General features: G+C 34.6%; 1 long non-coding RNA gene across 1 annotated transcript; it reads left to right on the top strand.

The window, feature by feature from the left end:
• Window positions 1–4257: 4257 nt before the first annotated feature.
• Window positions 4258–4842, top strand: LOC145114546 (uncharacterized). Its single transcript, XR_013711072.1, has 3 exons — window positions 4258–4480; window positions 4570–4701; window positions 4784–4842. It is a non-coding gene; the product is annotated as an uncharacterized LOC145114546 (long non-coding RNA).
• Window positions 4843–19759: the final 14917 nt, after the last annotated feature.

Raw genomic sequence — 19759 nt, 5'->3', positions numbered from 1 at the left:
AAAGGATCACCAACAGAATATAGTTGAAATTCTCCCATTTTTTTATAATGCCAAAATCCGTCGCTAATCTGTTACAAAAAAATATGTAGTCATTTCGGGACTCCGTCGGTAATCTGTTAGTAAGTTATTCCAAATTCCGTCGGTAATCCGTTAGTAAGTTATTTAAGATTCCGTTGTTAATCTGTTAGTAAATTTTTCCGTTGCAAAATATATTCTGTCTAAAAAAATTTACTAGTTAATGAAGAAATTAAAAACTAAAAATAATTACATATTCAACACAAATTTTTTAAACATACATTAAATTTATATTTTAAAACCAACAAATATAAAAGTAAATCCAGAAATTTCAATCATTTGACATACATTAAATCTATAAGTTTCAATCCATATTGTCAAATACCATAAATCTCGATCCATATTGTCAACAACCAATAGAGAATTCCTTCTTGATTAGCTTGTTGATTCCACACCTATCATTGAGATTGAGAGTTGTTAGGTAGAGAGATATTTATATATTGTCAAATACCATAAATGTCCTCAAATATTACCTTTTATCTTCGGGTGAATTGCTTCAAAAGATGATTCATTTTTCCAAGAAGACGGCTTTCAATGTCCTCTCATAACTTCACCTCACTATCAAAAAAGCTTATAAAATAAAGACAAAAAATTATAACAGTAGTAAATGTTTGTTTCATTTAATCCTCAAATATCGTAGTCTGCATGTAGTAGCAATCACCAACAAATAACAAATGTTCTAAAGAACCTTGATGGCATGAGCAAAATACTATACGATATACTTTTAGAAAAGTAAAAAGGTAATATGAATGTACATATATATATATATATATATATATATATATATATATATATATATATATATATATATATATATATATATATATATATATATATATATATATATATATATAAGAAGACTTACACTTCAAAATTTAACCCATATCATATAATATCCATATAGTCAAAGCCTGATTAACCTATTTGATTCAATCATACCATACTTAACTGAACTAAAAAGATCTTCATAACGTGTTTTCAATGATGACCCATTCTACAGTTTTTCATTGCAAACTCTCGTGCACCTTGTTCCCTTTGAGGAGCTGTAAAACCTGCATGCATATACACCATTGTATTGTATTTCTCAAATGGGTAAAATTATAAAACTAGAAAGATTCTTAAATGAGCAAACAAAGGAAACATGCCTGGTTTATATCAGACCTTTGAATGGATGATTGCTGTGTACATAAAGATGCAGCCAACACCATTTGATGCAATTCTTGTTTATTGCAATTCTCAGCAATTGTTCTTCCTCAACAATGGTTTCGCCTGTTGAAGGAAATCAAACAACTAAATGCAAGAAATACCAATGTACTTTTAATCCTTTCCTTATTAAGAAATTCTATTATTATGTCAATTTTTCAAAGTAGAAAGTTGTAATAGGAACAAATCAATGTTGCATACCCATAAAACAAGACTTTGTGCGAGTAATCTAGAGCTCTATCCCGAAAACATCAATCATTTCATTGACAACCTCGTGAATCAAATACTCTTGAGCTAAATGTCTATAAAAAATATGATAAAATTTAAGCCATTTATGATTATGAGTAACAAAACTAGTATTATGCACGTATTGGAGTTTTAAAAACAATAATAAAAGCATACAAACATGAAAGTTCCTTCAAATCTTGAAAATGTGTGGCGAGTCCAGTGCTCCGGAAGCAAGCCTAAAATCACAAATCTGAGTTGAAAATGGTTTACCTTAAAAAGTTGCATATTTTTCTACTTTAAACTTATATTTTGTGATTTTCTTCCAACAATTCCATACGATTATATAAGTATTATATGATCCATTAAAATCATAATCATTCAAAACTAATAACTAATTTCAAGAAACTAAATTAGGGCTTACTTGAGGTTCAAAGTCTTGTGTAAGCAATATATTTGCAGCCTTGATGTCTCTATGAATGATTCTCCTTTAACATACTTCATGAAGGTAAAGCAAGCCTTCTGTTGTTCCTAAAGCAACCTTGTACCTAATACCCCAATCTAATTTCTCCTTCAAAGCTGTAACAAAAAATGTAAAATTCAAGAACTTTTTAAACCTTTCGATTCAAGAAAACAATAAGATTACTGACAGGGCTAAATGCAACAAGTAAATCTGACACAGAGGAATTATCATCACCATTATCACTGATCATGGCTTCTCATGTAACACAACATCTTTAGAAGCCTAAAATATATTACAAAAAATGACAACAATTTCAAATCCTAGTGTGTAAATGAAAGAATTCCAGCAAAGAGTTTTAACCAGGAATACAAAAGGGAATGCATATCAAACAAGTCACTGATATCAGCCACACGCAAAAATGGACTAATTTTTCTAGAAACACATAGAAGATCAAAGCATTTCAATGCTATAAACTCATATCTAAGTGCTAATGGCATATTCGAAAACATAGAACCGCCAAAATACTACTAATTCTACCATATAGAGGTTAGAAACTTTTTATAGATTAAAAAAAAAAAAAGAAAAAAAAAAACTGTCTGAAGCACAATGTAACATTTGCTTAGCAAAAAGACAAGTAAAAGAAAACTTATGCACACACAATAACACCTCAACTAAGCAGATAGACTCGTGACAGTATTTGGAATTTTAATCGATGAATTTGAGTGAACAACATCAACACCAATCCATATAAGAAATCAAACATACCTGAGGTGAGGTAAGGTCGATTGAGGTCGAAGATTGAACTATGAATGTCGGAGATTGAACTATAGATGCCGGAAGTCGAAGCTGGAGATGGAAAGATCGAACACGATGGGGTCGATTGAGGTCTGAGAAGATCAAAGGATTGAACAGGATCGAAGGTCAAACTCTCTACATCTGGAACAAATGTAATTACTGGACACAACATCTCTACACGATAAAGACGCTACAGCTCCGATAGCTTCGGGGCGGCGACGACGAGAGAGAGCGGGGCCGTCTGAAAAAAGTTATTGTGTTGCTAATACGTCGCTAGACCGTCACCAACATCTTACTAATTATGTTTTCTTAGTCCGTCGGAAATCTGTTGTATTCCGTCACTGTTTCCGACAGGTTTTTTCCATTGCTAAAAATATGTCGGTAATACTCAATTTTCTAGTAGTGTCTGTTAATATTGTTGTCATCCACATGCAAGGTCAAAACTTGTGCATTTGCATCTTTCCATTGACCAGTAAGCATGTTCCTATGGGAGAGAAGCACTACTAGAAAACAATTTGTTTTGCTACAAAAAATAGCTACGGAAACAACTCTTTTTGGACATCTTGTTCTTTTAAACATTTCTTTTGTCATGACTTATTAATCTTATATTATATATCTAACCATTCTTGTTCTATTAAATGCAGCATGTCGGGTAATGGACGCAAGGATAAAGGCCACAGTAACAACTCTTTTTCTGGTAGTGGGAGGCATAGGGTGGGGAGGGCATCCCCTAATTCTACCGACGATCCACGTTATAGGATGTCGCTCATACCGATCGACATGCCGATAGTGACAGGAGTTGCAGGCTCCAACAGTCAGTGTGCTATTAGTCAGCAAACCAGCATGGCTGATCCTCTAGCAGACTTGGCTAAGATTCTTCGCCGTCGGGCTCGAGAGACAGGTCATATGCCCCAGCTCCAACAGACGGATTATAGGCCTCAGCTCCCACAAACGGATTATAGGCCTCAATCCCCACAAATGTTTTTGAGGATAGGTGGTAATGATGGGTTTGAGGACTATTGTTTTGAGGATGCAGATGCAGAGGTAACCTTTCGGTCACCACATACCCCACACACACCAATGGCACCGAACACGCCATTGACGTCGCATGGCTCCGCCTCTAGAGGTATTTCAGGAGGTCACGACTCACTCAAATGCGAGTGATTTTCACGCCTCGTCGTTACCCCTGATCAGCCGAGATGGGGAAAAGTTAGTGTTTTCATCATTTAAAACTTAATTTCTTGATGTTATAATTATACTTATATAGTTTTTTCAATACTGTAGGTTTGGGGATCAAAAATCCACAGCGCGTGTATTCGTCTCTTTTGGGAGAATTTGGATCGTCCGTGGGTCCAATTCAGTGATATTCCAAATGAGGCTCTTATACAGATGTTTTCTCGTTTCGGGGTAATATATTAAATACTTGTTATTGTATCTTATACTCATTTGTTTTTAGTTTGTATTTTTAAATTTATTTTTTATTTTTTACAGACCAAGTACAGGTGGCATTCACAAGAGAATGAGAACATATTTGATGCATTCAAGTGTGTCCTCAAGGATAGATACAGAGATAGGATGAAAGGTATCATGAGACAATCTGCCAACATGGCACGAAATGATGGGAAACCCCTCCCCCTAAAGTTTTATAGCTACTATGATGGGATGCATAACTACCGCCCCGAACGCGTACCGGAGACTGTGTGGCAACGTTTGTGTGATGTAACGGATACGATACATTATTATTTTTTGTTAAGTTTTTTATTTCTTATTATATTATTGTACTTATATATTTTTTTTTCTTTTCAAAGCATTCGTCCACAGAGAAGTGGCAAAAGAATTCAAAAATCGCTCAGCAGAACCGCAACACTGCAGATTCTAATGGGTCAACAGCAAGACACACTGCGGGTAGTATAGGATTTGACCAGCACCGTAGGAAATTAGTAAGTATCACAATAATAAATTTTATTATTCATATTTTGTTATAACACTGACTACATTAATTGTACGTTGACTTTTATGTAGGAAAAATTGATGGGTAAACCACCCACACATTATGATGTTTTCATGTAGACGCATGGCACTGTTGAATCGAAGAAAAAATATTTTGAGGGAAATCATGAAAATCTCGAATATTGCTCACAAACGGCTAAAGAAGCACAAGTAACTTATCTTTATCATTTATGTATATTGATTATCTCATTTTTATATATGGCAATCGTGTTGTTTTGGTAATTTGTAGGAGGCATATCTGTAGGGGTTGGTCAAAAAATATGGTGAAGATCCTGCAAACCATAAGGATGATGTAGATGTATGGGACGAAAGCCAGCTTAGAAGAAAAGGAAAAAAAAAAGGTGCTACCTATGGGATAGGAGCATCAGATATATATTTTTTCGTTTAGGGACTCCATCTTCCCAATCTACCTAGTCCACCCAGTCGGATAGCACGCAACAAGAGGTATGTTGAGAATATTGATTAAATTGATAATAAACAAAAGTATGTTGCTATTATGGTTAAGAGTTATGTAGTTTGTTGATAATATTGATTAAATTGATAATAAGCAAAAGTACGTTGCTATTATGGTTAAAAGTTATGTAGTTTGTTGATAATATTGATTAAATTGATAATAAACAAAAGTACGTTGCTATTATGGTTAAAAGTTATGTAGTTTGTTGATAATATAGATTAAACTGATAATAAACAAAAGTACATTGCTATAATGGTTAAAAGTTAGGTAGTTTGTTGATAATATTGATTAAACTGATAATAAACAAAAGTATGTTGCTATAATGGTTAAAAGTTAGGTAGTTCGTTGATAATATTGATTAAATTGATAATAAACAAAAGTATGTTGCTATTATGGTTAAAAGTTAGGTAGTTTGGTGATAATATTGATTAAATTGATAATAAACAAAAGTACGTTGCTATTATGGTTAAAGGTTATGTAGTTTGTTGATAATATTGATTAAATTGATAATAAATAAATATATTTTGCTATTATGGTTTAAAAGTTAAGTGTATTGCTATAATTATAAACTAAAATGCATTGTTACAATAAACTAAAATACATTGCTATTATTGTTTAAGTATTGAATTGTGTTACCATTTTTTTGGTTGATAGGTTGCGTGCGCAAGTTTCTATCATGGAACAACAACAACAACAAATGAAAGAACAAATGGAGATGGTTATAAGGATGATAAATATGTCTGGAAATCAACCCCGTGGTCCCCCCGATAATCCACCCGAGGACAATTGATAAGTATTTTGGAACAATTGATAAGTATTTTGGAACAATTGAATTTGTAAACACTTGTATTGTTTGCTTGTTTTGTTATGCTTAATTTGTATGGTATTTGAGACAATGGAATGGAATGTGTCAAAGTTGGTATTAGGGACATTTTTTTGGTGTATTTTGGACAAATTGAATTGATATGGTATTTGACAAAAAATGGAAAATTTTAAATTTTTAAAATTTTTTTTTTTTTCATAAAATGAAATTAGCTACGGACTAGATACGGAAATCCGTTGCTAAATAGGTCTGTAGGTATTCCGTAGGAAGAAAGTCAATTTTAGTCAAACTTGAGTTATGTCGTTAATTCGTAGGAAATCCGTAGCTAAACGGTTTCATAGCTATTCCGTAGCAAAATACTTGCGTGGGCAATCCGTAGAAAATCCGTAGTCATATGATTCCATAGCTATTCCGTAGGAAAATAGTCAATTTTAGTCAAACTTCACACCCGTCGACAACCCGTACGTATTCCGTAGTAATTCGTGTCCGTAGCTATTCCGTGGGTATTATACCTACGGAAAAATCCGTAGCTATTCTCTAGTTAGTCCATAGCAATTCCGTAGGTAAAAATTTCCCACGGGCATTTATGCTACAGGGCTTTTTCGTAGCAAATCCGTAGGTATCGCCTTATACCTACTAAATAACTACAGATTGTGCCGTAGCTGTTGTCCTAGTTTTCTAGTAGTGAAGTGGGATAAAGGTTAAAAACCATGAGAATTCGAGGAGTTATTGAGTTAAAAAAAAAAAAAAAAAAAAAAAAAAAAAAAAAAAAAACGGATGAAACCCGCAATCGAGAAAAATTGGAGCCAAAACCAATTGAACATACTAATATCCAAGTTATTTTTAATTAGATCATCTCAAACCATGACTTGGTCCAAACCATCGGAATTTGGAAGTAGAAAGTATGAAGTGATTCCTCAAATTAATTCATTCTATTGCATGTGGAGTGCATATATAATAATTGTTTTTAAGGCTGTTATGTGCCGATAGGTCCAATCCAGGTAATCTTCTTATAAAGAATTCATGAATGGTCTTACCCTCTCTTAAAAGCATTTTTTTATTACACTTGCCTTGAAAGATGAAATGCTTCGAGAATCATTCCAATTTAAACCAACCCCATGAAATTGTAATCACTTCGTGCAAAATGTGAACAAAAACGCTTGTTGTATCTCTAAATCGTACCCATCATCATTCGATTCTAAACTACCACATCTTTTCAAAAATTCTCATCAAAATTTCCACAGAAGAAAGATAATGTCTTGCTGGCTAAATAATAAGCCATAATAACAGACGTGGAAATGGGCAGATGAGCACGATAAGCAACCATGAATGCTAGAACATGGAACTTCACAGCATTTCTTACACTAGGTCTCACCTTACAAAACTCTGCAAGATCAAGAACATTGAAAAAAAAAAACAATAGCTCAAGGACCTATATAGAGTTCTTTAAGGCATTTCCTCGAACATTTAATATTATTATTTTACAAGTATTATACATTCATCAGCCATTTGTTTGTGAGTGACTGCTTTTCTCATTTCGAGATTCCATCACCAGATTCTAGCTAGCACTTCCTTCTAGCTTGAGATTGCCCTCAAAAAGTATAAAGAGTCGATACTTGAAAGTCAGTTGTATACTTGTATTGTATTCCCGTAACAAATTGATTCAACGTGGATACCCAATGACCATTGGAATAAAAGACGATTTCTACCATATCTTTGACATATTAATAATATTTAAGACAATACAACCCAAGAATAATGAACATGCCTTTTTCTTTTAAACCAAGATTTAACTCTAGAATTTTGAAAAACTATTAAAATCGAAGACAAAACCGTAAAAAAATCAACGTTCATTGTTTAACCGAGTGGAAAATAGTAAAATTTTCAAATTCAAACATGAGACCAGACTATACAGCACTTACTGCAGATCACAACCGGATATTCATTATTTTTTGAAAAAAATACATAAATGGTTCCTATGATTTTCCATATTTTTGTTTTTTTTGGTTTTCATTCCCAACTTCTTTTCGTTACATGGACGGTCCTTGTGGTTTAAAGTCCTTGTTTACTTTTCTACTTAGTCCCTACCCACCTTATTATTATCATTTATCGTTCTGATTTTACAAAATTACGATTTATACTAACTTTTACATTATTATCACAAAATTGCAAAAATAGTCCATATGGTATGCATTTTTTTTCAAGGTTTAGTCCAAACGTCGATTTATTTTGGCTTTATAGTTCTTTTAGCCTAGTTTTGCCGTTAAGTTCAACCCCCTCATGAGGGTATATTTGTCTTTTCACGTTTTATGACCATTTTTTACACCTGAGGGTAAATCTAAAGAAAAATTAAATTGGTTCCTACTTTTTATGGTTACAAATGTTGCTACCCAATAAAATTATGACAAGTGTCATCATTTCATATTTTTTTAACTAACTCATTAAGGCTGTATTAGGAATATGTCAAATACAATTAAATTGAATGGTGATTTGTTATAATTTTATTGGGTAGGAATAATTGTAGGTATAAAAGGTAGGAAGTAATTTAATTTCTCAAATCTAAATAGAGGGGCCCACCTCCCCCCCCCCCCCCTTCTCTTTCCACATAAGCATTCTTCCCTGTCATCTTTCTTACTCTGGACCTCCATTAATACCCGAACAAAAAACCTGCAACGAATCTAAGAAAATGCAACAACCTATAGCTTGGATGGTTAACATTTCCCTTGTCTCCTACACCTACGTCTATAATCACACGCTAACACCAGTGTGCTGAAAACATTAGACTCGAAGTACCCTCTCTATCTTTTTTTGGAATCTTTCAACTTCCACAGCCATTGTTGCCTGGAGAAATTCACAATCGATTATTTGAGCTTTCTAATGGCCTCTTAAGTTCTTAACCTCCCAGCGCTGTAATCACATATGTTCCAAGATAATGGAGAGTACAACTTACAGAATAGAAAGTACTACTTATTCTTTTTCTTTCCTTTTACCTTATTTCTGTTTGATATTCGATCCATCATTCCATCTTAAACCCAATTCTCAGTTGTCATATTGGATTCAACATTAATTTTGATTTCAACTAGAAGTGAAAACAAAGTCTAATTGTGTATTCCTTAATGCGCACACCAACTGCTCGTAGAAATGCTCCAAGACAAATCTTCCATGAATTTGTATCTATTCTGTTTTTCACGACGACTTCAAACCACTAGAAGACAACTGTAACACCACCCTTCTTTCTCCGTTGTAAGAGCCTCATCAAACCATAAACCACTGCCCCTGTTCATTTTTTTAACATAACTTGGAAAATCAATAAAAATGTCTCCTGCGTGACAGAGAGAAGAGAATGCAAAAACCTTTTTTCCCTTTTCCTAATTTCTTACCAACGATTGAAGAAAAAAGGGGGAGCCAAACGAGTGATGGGGTGTACCGGCGATTACTCACGTCAGAAACTCTTGTGAGCGTTGACGATGGTTGAGTGACGAGGGGCCAATCGAGCCTTAACATTGTACCAGATGAAATCAAACATATGTGGAAGTGGTTTTTGTTGCTTGTTTTCTGGTATCAGGCGTGAGTTCAAGAAGATTAAATGAGGGTGTTTTTTTTCCTATAATATTTTGTTTAGAGATGAGAGGTAGGGGTGAGTGGTGATTCTCGTATGTGTGTGTGAGAGAAAGAGAGAGATAGGTGGGGCCCCGTCTTATTAAATAAGTATTTTGATTTATCCTCGGGTGCAAAAATGGTCCCTAAAAGGTGAAAAAACAAATATACCCTCACGTGGGAGACACATGAGGGGGTTAACAACAACAACAACTTAATGGGAGTTAAGTCGGGGGACCATTTCCACGTACAAACTAGGCCAAAAGGACTATGAAGCCAAAAAAGTCAACGTTTGGACTAAACCTTGGAAAAAATGCATACCATAGGGATCATTTTTGCAGTTTTGTCTATTATTATTAACCTAGAAATGAACCCACCATATCAACTATCACAACTAGCATTTGGGCTAGGAAATTTTGTCTATATGTAATCAACTCTTGTTGTAGCTTGTAACTCTAAGTTGATGTTATACATAATATTCATTCAAAAACAACTATTCAAATCAAAACTCATTCGTGTAACCCTAATGTCCCGGTTCAAACTCAGATTGGACCAGGATCCTCTTATTGGGCCTAATGGGCCAATAAACCCATCAATTTGATTTTTGGGTCAAGGAACTTCATTTGGGCCCTAAGTGGACCCACATTCATTAAACTATAGCATTTTGGGCCATATTGGGCCTAAAATGTCTCACTTTGTTTTCATGGACCTTATTGGGCTGAAAATCACATAATTAATTGTGATGGGCCGAAAACCCATTCTTTTTGTCATATTAGGCCGTAAACACATAGGTGAGCCACATGGATCAAAACTCCCTAATGGGTCAATGCAAGAACAAGCCCAAGGTCCATATTTTTCTTTATTTCCCTTAAATTCTCGGCCCTATACAAAAAATAAATAAATAAATAAAAAGAGAGAAGATGGGATAATTCTAATGGAGACACCTCATCTTTACTTGGTGGTAATCCATGTGATATATCTCACATGTATCTAAGCACCTACACTCTAAACCACCATGTATTAACCAAGCCTAATCACCTCTCTTTCTTCTCTTCATAACTCTCGACCATAAGCATCCTCACCACCACCTTCATTTCGCTCTCAAACTCACCAAAAATTCTCTCTAAAACTCTCAAGAAAATCTCATTTTCCATCTCCAAATTCGTGTGTGTGAGTTCAAGAGCACTTCATTAAATCCATTCATTTTGGTAAGCTACTTCCACTCAAGAAGTTTAACTTCATATTCATGCTAACTTATCACTCTTAATCACTCCATTTTATGATTTTTGCTTCTTAGAACCCCATAAGTTCGAGATCTACTCAAAGGAACTTGCTAAATCGCAAACTCCTTCCAACTTCTTCCAAAAATCGAATCCATCAACCAAAGTGAGTTCATACCCCATATTTTCGGTTTTATTTTATTTTTGGGGGAGGATACAAGTTGATTTGTGTTAGATCTATGTGTTTATGCATGTATATGTGTGTTTTATGTTATGTGTTGTGATTTATACCATGAAAACTTGTTGAAACATCATAAAACTCGAAATATTTACTTAACATGGTGATATTTACAAACTAAAAACCATTACATGCAACTTACCATGAAGTGAAAGGAGAAAACATGTTGAAGAACACTAGAAAACTAAATAAATTCATGTGAAGGGTCATTTTTGACAAAATAAACAAAAAGTGAGGTTCTTATGTTAACTCACGGTTTTAAGAGGTCCAAAAAGGGTCATTTTTAAATAAAAATGGATCTTTATGATATTCATTGTTTAAAAGGGCCAAAAGTGTAAATTTTCACAAATTGGGCCTTCACGGTTCATGGGCTAAATATGTAAAATTTTGACTTTTGTGGGTTAAATTTTCATTTTAAACAAATTTTAGCCAAAAATATAAATTTTTGGTTAAATGGGCTGAAAATGACAATTTTATTTAACTTGGGCCAAAAAGGTTAATTTCTATGCATTTGGGCCGAAAATGTCAATTTTCATACAACTGGGCCGAAAATGTCAATTTTCATAAAATTGGGCCGAAAATGATATTTTTAACAAAAATGGGCTAAAAATGTTATTTTAAATGAAACAAGCTCTTAAACGTAAACTTTTGGTCTTAAGGGACCTCAAGTGTCATTTTTACCAAAAATGTGCCTAAATTGTAAACTTTCGGTCCAATAGACCAAAAATGTCATTATTACAAAACGTAGGTTTTTTATGTCATTTTGGTAAATAATTGAGCTAGAACAAACAATACATGTTTAGTGGGCCTTAGTAGTCAATTTACATGCTTATTGGGCCTGGAATATAATTTACATGTTTAGTGGGCCTAAGTTGTCCTTTTACATGTTTATTGGGCCTCGAATATACAATACATGTTTAGTGGGCATTAGTTGTCCATTTACATGCTTATTGGGCCTGGAATATAATTTACATGTTTAGTGGGCCTTAGTTGTCCTTTTACATGTTTGTTGGGCCTGGATTATACCTTACATGTTTATTGGGCCTTAATAGTCCATTTACATGCTTATTGGGCCTGGAATATATCTTTCATGTTTAGTGAGCCTTAGTAGTCCTTTTACATGCTTATTGGGTCTGGAATATACCTTACATGTTTATTGGGCCTTAGTAGTCCATTTACATGCTTGTTGGGCCTTATAAACTTTAAACATACACGGAAACATTATTTACCACGTCACATAATGTTATTCACGTAAATTCAGGTAAGACTCTTGTGAGACATTTAATTTGTTCGTACCTATCTAGTGTGCAACAGTAGTCTGTAGTTATAACCAGAGTCTCCTGGAGGGAGACCGAGAGTTTGTGTATAGATCTATACGGGGGTGACACCCCACACCTGAGCTGTTCGCTACAGTTAGACTAGGCCGGTCTAGGGTGACAAACCTTACCTTAAAAAAGTCGGCGTCTGAAAAACGTGATGACAGGCGGATCAGTCATTATCAAGTATGGTTATAACCACTCACATAGAGATTAACTCCATTATAAATTTACGGAATACACATACGGTTTTAACGATACAAAAACATACACACACTGGTACTCGGTCTTAGGGTTATTAAGACCACAACATTTTTATAAACAGAAAATATCGGATTTTCTGGGAAAACATACAATTATACCAAACCTTCTACTTACAACAGAATATATATAGGATTTTCTGGAATACTCACTTTATACATTGTCAAACAGTAACACACATGCATTAATACAAGATTTGACACAAAACTTTCAAACCATTTTTACAGAAAATATCGGATTTTCTGGTGTTCACAAAGCGATACAAACTTTTTATTCAAGCATGCTTATGAACTCACCAACATTATATATATTGACGTTTTCAAAATAAATTGTATTCTCAGGGAATCCTTAAGCAGGTGGCTTCAAGAACATGTGGATTTTTGTTGCATTTGTTTGCTATCGTACACTTTATGTTTTTGGGATGTAACTTTTATAAACAATTACAATGATGTAAACCATGTATTGTTGTATTATTGTATGTGTGATGATGATGTTGTCTTGTTTCAATTATGCACTGTGATGATATTACAAGATGAAGTCACCCAACCCCCGAACGTTCCAGCCGTTTTCTTCGGTTCGGGGGTGTGACAGATTGGTATCAGAGCAATGATTATAGTGAACTGGCATATCTAATCATACAAGATATGCAACTATAAACACATTGGGACTAAAATACTCTGAAAAAAATAAAAATCCATACCTATGTGTGCATTTTACGGTACTGTCACAACAAAAACAGTAAAAGTCTTTGGAGGATTTAAACATCGCGGTTAAACCCGGGCAGTCATGTGGTCGTATTGGTGATAAATAGAGCATGGTCAACTATATTTATTCAAAATACGACCAACATGTGTTTGGGAATGATCGTGGTGGGCAATCAATCTAGAAACTTACCATCTAATCATCCAAAGAATTATAAAATCAAACCTAAATAATTAAAAACACTATAGGAGAATTTTTTTGTATGCTATCTGTTTTCTGGTATTTATACACTTTTGTGCAGACGCTATGGCCAGGTTTCACTTGCCAGGAGACCCATATTTCCCCAATCTGGGGAATGCAGGGTGGCTTGACCCAGAGGAAGACCCCAAAGAGGACCCAGAGGAAGACCCAGAGGAAGAACCAGAGGAACACCCAGAAGAGGAACAGGAAGTGGAACTTAAAGATGGACCTGCCGAGCCAGTGGTGGACTTCGAAGCAGAAGAGCTCGAGGATAGTGACGAGGATGATTCGGATGTAGAGTCTGAGTTCATTGATCCTCCGTACATGGCCAGGGTGTCGGCTTATCGGATGGGCCCCGATGACCCCACGCCCCCGTGGGCACACGAGATTTGGAGGTGGAGCCGGCATCAGGGGATGCGGTGTAACGCCCGTAGATCCGGGCTAGTCAATTTAGAGGTAATAAGCATCAAAAATGAGTTTTTGATGGAAGATTATTTAAAAGGATTAATCTTAACTAAGTTATTATATATGCTACAAGGGTTCCGAACATATAAAGAACGCCGAAATCCGAGTTATAACGAAGAAGTTATGGCCCGTCGAAGTTTTTCGGCAAAATCAGCACGACACAGCGCGACGTAAATAGTGAATTTATGATAGAAGACTTTTTAGCCTTAGCAATCTAAACAAAAGTCGTAGTATATGTTAAACCGAGAGTGTACATAAAAAGAATGCCCAAATCTGACTTCGTATGAGGAAGTTATGATTTTTCTAAGATTTGACATAGTAGTGCACGGCCCGAAACTCGAATATTAGATCGAGCAGTTTTTGGCCAACGTGACCTAAATGAGAATTGAAGATCTCATTAATAAGAACTCAATGACAAAAGGACAGACGAAAACGGAGTCCGTATGTAAAATTTATGAATTTTACGCGGATATTTAACAGTGTAATCACCTCCTACTGTTAAATTTAAGATCGGTCGAGAATTAGCCGACATAGTCAAAAGGAAAGTTGTAAATCTTGTTTTTACCTACGCGTGGATATAAATAACGTCAAAAACAGGGCTCGTATGCGAAAGTTACATATTTTAGAAGGCGGAAGTGTGCTATGCGAAAATGGGTGACGTGGCACAATCTTGGCCATTGCTTTCTCCCCAAGTCTTGCCACCAGATGGTGACATGTGGCACCAAGTTCAGCCATATTTCACCCTATAAATAGAACCTCTCCCACCCTCATTTTCTTCACACATTTCCCATTCTTTCTTCTCTCTACACTCTCTCTAAACCTCCCAACCCCCCCCCCCCCCCAAAGCCCTAGGGAACTCCCCTAGCGCTAGAAGAAAGCCCCGGAGCGCTCGACGGCTCCGAGAAGAATAGATTTCGGCTCGGAAGTTCTGCCCCTGCAGAGCCTGGCTTCTAACCAAACCCCCTTGTAGGTAAGATACGCCTACCTTATTTTAAATATAGCTTTTATTTAAATATAGTAACGTTATTAGTGTTGGATTAGTGTCTAAGTCCATAACTATTTTGGTATGTACTTGACCCGATTTTGAGCATGGTCCTTTTGGGTTGCCTTCACCATAGCAACTTGTAGGATGAATTATGGAGAGAGAGGATTAATTATGATTTATTAATATATTATGAGAATAATATATTAAAAAAGAAATCATATTGTTTGATTAATATTGATCAATAATTAATTAAGAATTAATTTTGTGGTCAGAAGATATTAATTAAACTTAGGGTATTGGAATTGTAATTATAAGATAATTGCAATTGGGCTATGGATCATCTTGGAATATAGGTTGGACGAATTCTATAGGAAGCCCATAAGGAATTCGTCCAAGGGATATTCTAAAGGAGTCCATGGGCTGCTTGGGGCCTAAGCAGTCAGATTAGGGTTTCCTAGTTGAAAATGTTGGATTAATGTCTAAGTCCATAACTATATTTGGTATGTACTTGACCCGACCCAGCATGGTCCATTTGGGTTGCACTTCACCGGCACAATTTATATGGATAGTCTTTTGAGAATAGTATATTTATGATTTATATTAATATATTATAAGTTATAATATATTAATATGGAATCATATTATTTAATTAGTATTGATCAAGAATTAATTTAGAATTAATTAAGTGATCAAAAAGAACTAATTAAATATGGACTCTTATATATATGGAATGGGCCAAGTTCATTTAGGTTGGGCTAAGCTTTCATGGATGGTCCATGGAGCTTTTAACCCATGGATCCTATGTAAATGAAAGGTCATGGGTATTAGGGTTTACATGGATGTAACCCTAATCCTCCATAATATATAAAGGGGTCTTTGGCTCACAAAATTGGCACAAGTGTGTGAAAATAAGAGTGGGCCGATTTTAGTGTGCATACATATTCTCTCAAGTTCTTCCAAGGTGTTTTGGTGATTTGTGATTCCATTTGAGGCTTCCACACTATTGGGGCTAAGCTCTTAAAGCTTGAAGACATCAAGCTACATCAAAAGGTATGTCATCTAACTAGAACTTTGTAGTATAGGTGCTTCATAATATGCTAGTTAGGATGAAACCTTGGAATAGTTAATATTTGCATGTATAATAGAGAAAACATAGATCCAAGGTTTATAGGGTTGCATGTACACCATAGGAGTGTTAGAATGCTCAAAACCCAACAGTGGTATCAGAGCCATGGGTTGTTTTCTGTTATATTGATGCAAATGTTTTATTTTCAAGTTGAAAAAAAAAAAGAAAAAAAAACATGACGTTTGTCAAATTTTAAGATAAGTACTTGTTTTATAAAAAACGAATTATTTGTAAAATTTGAATCATTTGTTATATGAGTTGAATTAGGTCAAATTTAGTAAAAGATAAAATGATATGATTATTTTATTAGTTTTAAAAGTTTGATCTAAATGTTTTAAGGAGTTACATATTTTGTCATAAAATTTTGGAGCTCAAAAGTTTTTTTTAAAGTTGTGATCTTAAGGGTTTTTGAAACTTCCATAAGTTATGGATATGAAAGTTTTTTTTTTAAAAAAAAAATTTTGATTCAAAGTTTTTATGGAGTTACAAAATTTGGTGTTAATGTTTTAAAGAATTCCATAACTTATTCTTAAGTTATGGAACATGAAAAGTTTCATCATAAAACACCATTAATTCCATAAGTTGTGGAATCCAAAGGTTTTCAAGAATTACAAAACTTGCCCTCAAGTTTTGGAATTTGAGAAAAGTTTTTTATGGAAAAAAAATTGAATTCTAAAACTCTTGGGTTCATAACTTAAACAATTAATTAAATGGTTTTAATTTTGAGTTTAATAATTGGAATTATGATGTTTTGTTGAATAGTTCAAATTAACTCTTATGGACTTTATTAATAGTTAATTAAAGCGTTTAATTAAAAGAGTATTATTAATCCATAAATATATGGTTTGAGTTTAATTAAATTAAAAGTCTAGTTTAATTAATAGATTAAACCACCAAGTATTTTAAATGTCTAAAATACACCCTTATACTATTATAATATTAAAAGTTTAATATATTATATGTATAAGAGCAAGTCGTCTTACCATTAGTAGGCCTCATTCACGAAGCCGGTCTATAAGGGGGGTATAAGGTTACTGCCTATAAAATGGCAGTTTAATGGATGTCCACTCTCACTCACCGCTTCCTTGACCGGTGGAGGGTCGTTAGCCGAACAGGTAGGACAAGGACTATAATTCTCCCTTCATTATAAGTATAATGATAAATACTAAGTAACTAAACACTTATAAATTCCTAATCTTAGTTACTTAGGAAAATGTGAATAAGGTGCTAATCCATGAAATTACACTTTGCACTTTGTTTAAGCTGTTAGTGGAGCGTGTGTGGTTAACCGGCACACTAACCTGGACTTAACAAGGTAGGCAAAGGGTAACTTAATGTTTATCATAGTATCGTTGGAGCGTGTGTGGTTAACCGGCACATCGATTGAGGGGTAAATATTAAGGGTACCAAGTATATTTGCATGGTTACTTCACACCTTGTTTTGTGATCCTCGGCATCCCAGTCACAAAACCTGAAGGGCACACTCGAGATTGAAACATGCCATTGAAAAGTTCAATGAATCTCAAAAGAATCTAGGAGTTTCAAAACCAATTAAAACCTAATAATACATTTCGTTTATCTTGGTGGAAATTGGTGAATCGTCATTCACCTACCTTCAAATATTTTATAGCTTGGATTACGGCATCCCTCTTCCAAGTTATAAAATAGTTTGTTGGGTCCTAGCCTTAATATATCATATTGGGTGTTATATTAAGGACTTAAATCAACTTTACGTGAATTTCTCCCATTGTTGATGTCTGGTTTAGACAACAATTATCTTCCCAAATCAAGCTTTCCTAATGAATATGACTTCCCGAGTTTGGCTCATGGAAGTCATACTTCTCTTCCTCCACCTCCTCCAATTATTTTCCCTAACCCACAAGTTCAAGGTCACTCAAGCCCTAATGGCAAGCAAGGTCTATGTGTGATCACATCTTAGAGATGAAGTCATATATTGACAAGCCGAGAGAGTTGGGTGTCAAAGTCTTGAGAAAGTTGGATGTTCAATCACTTTTTAAGTCACATAGTGAGTTCCTTTGGGACTACTATGAAACAGACTATGACATGAACCTTAATGATCATATCTATTTGCTTGGTGCTGCTGAATCAGCAATGATTTGGAACGATAGTAAAGCAAATTTGATTAGAAGATCAACTTCCCAAAAACTTTATGGACAGTGACAATGGTGACATTGGAAATCCAGAAAAAGCATTCTCTTCCCAATGGAAAGGGATTGGCCATAGTGAACCCGGTTGACCAAATGGTAAAGAGAAAGGCTAAGTCTGAGATAGTCCCATTACCAAAGGGTCCATATGTTTATTTTGCCAAAGGAAGGGGCGTTGATTGCAAAGCTGCCAAATTTACCTAAGGATGTTAAAGTCAATAAGTTTGACTCTACATCAGGTAGAGCCCATTATCTAACTCTGTTAAGTTCTATTCTGAGATCCTCATTACATGATGTGACTGGGTCACATGTTGATGTTTTAAGAATCAAAGAATAGAGAGAAATCTTAAAGGAAGTATATGCTGATTCTGATCGCTAAGGTGGATTTCGATCGCATCAGAATTTTGAGCAGTTGCTTAAGAAGTTATGATATATTGCTAAGGAATAGATAACAACAATTTTCCATGTGGATTGTAAGGATAAGTTTTTCCGCAAAGTTTTAAAATAAAAGAAAATTGTTTAATTTTATTTATTTGAAGTATCTTTACAATGGCATTTGTCGAAAATTGTTGCTTATATGATTCCACTGACAGCAATATTGGAAAATGGATTTGATTCTTTCATTTGTGGTAGTGTCTAAATTTACCAAATCAGGAAAGTTCCTCATCGTCCAAGTTTCAATTGGACCGAAACTTGGAATCATGAAAGTTGAATAGTATGATGAATGAGAACTTTCAAGCATTGGAAAATCAAGACTAATTACTTGTTCACATGGATGTGTGAGTCAAGTGAAGGACTAAAGGGATCGAGTACACATTCTTGTGCACTGGTCATGTCCACCACAAAGCTCGTTAAGACTATTTGATTTACTAAAGTTTAGTAAATATGGTTATACTTACAAGTTTAAGTATAATTCTGAAACATTGGAAAAGTCTCAATGTATGGCAGAACGAATGGGAAGAATCAAATTAGGCAGAAAGATAAAAGTTTCTCAAATCTGAAAAGATGGGAGAGTACTTTAGTATCATGTTTGTGATCATCTTAATGATTTAGAAATCATATCACAATTAGTCCTCTAAAGGTCATCTTAGTGCATTCTTATGACTAAGAAGAGGAGTCATGAATTGTTGAAATGGTTAGATTAGGAAGATGAGTCATACTTCGTTCCAAAACAATTCTTAGAGTCATACTCCAAGATTGTAACTTGAGTGACATATCTTAAAGAAAGGTTTAAAACACTTGTCAAAAATGTAAGAGTAAAAGTGTCCTACTCTTGTACATTTGAAATTGGTAAGTTGTGATGTTTTGGATAAAACAAAGACCAACTAAGGCCAATTGTGTGAAGTGTTTGTCTTGATAAAGAATCTGCACTATCTCTTGAATATTTGGCAAGATA

The sequence above is a fragment of the Lactuca virosa genome, chromosome 5, assembly GCF_052849685.1.
Source record: "Lactuca virosa cultivar CGN04683 chromosome 5, Lactuca_virosa_CGN04683_v6, whole genome shotgun sequence".
In the NCBI taxonomy this organism is placed as follows: Eukaryota; Viridiplantae; Streptophyta; class Magnoliopsida; order Asterales; family Asteraceae; genus Lactuca; species Lactuca virosa.
Note: the sequence above shows the minus strand (reverse complement) of the source record. Positions and strands in the feature narration are given on the sequence as shown.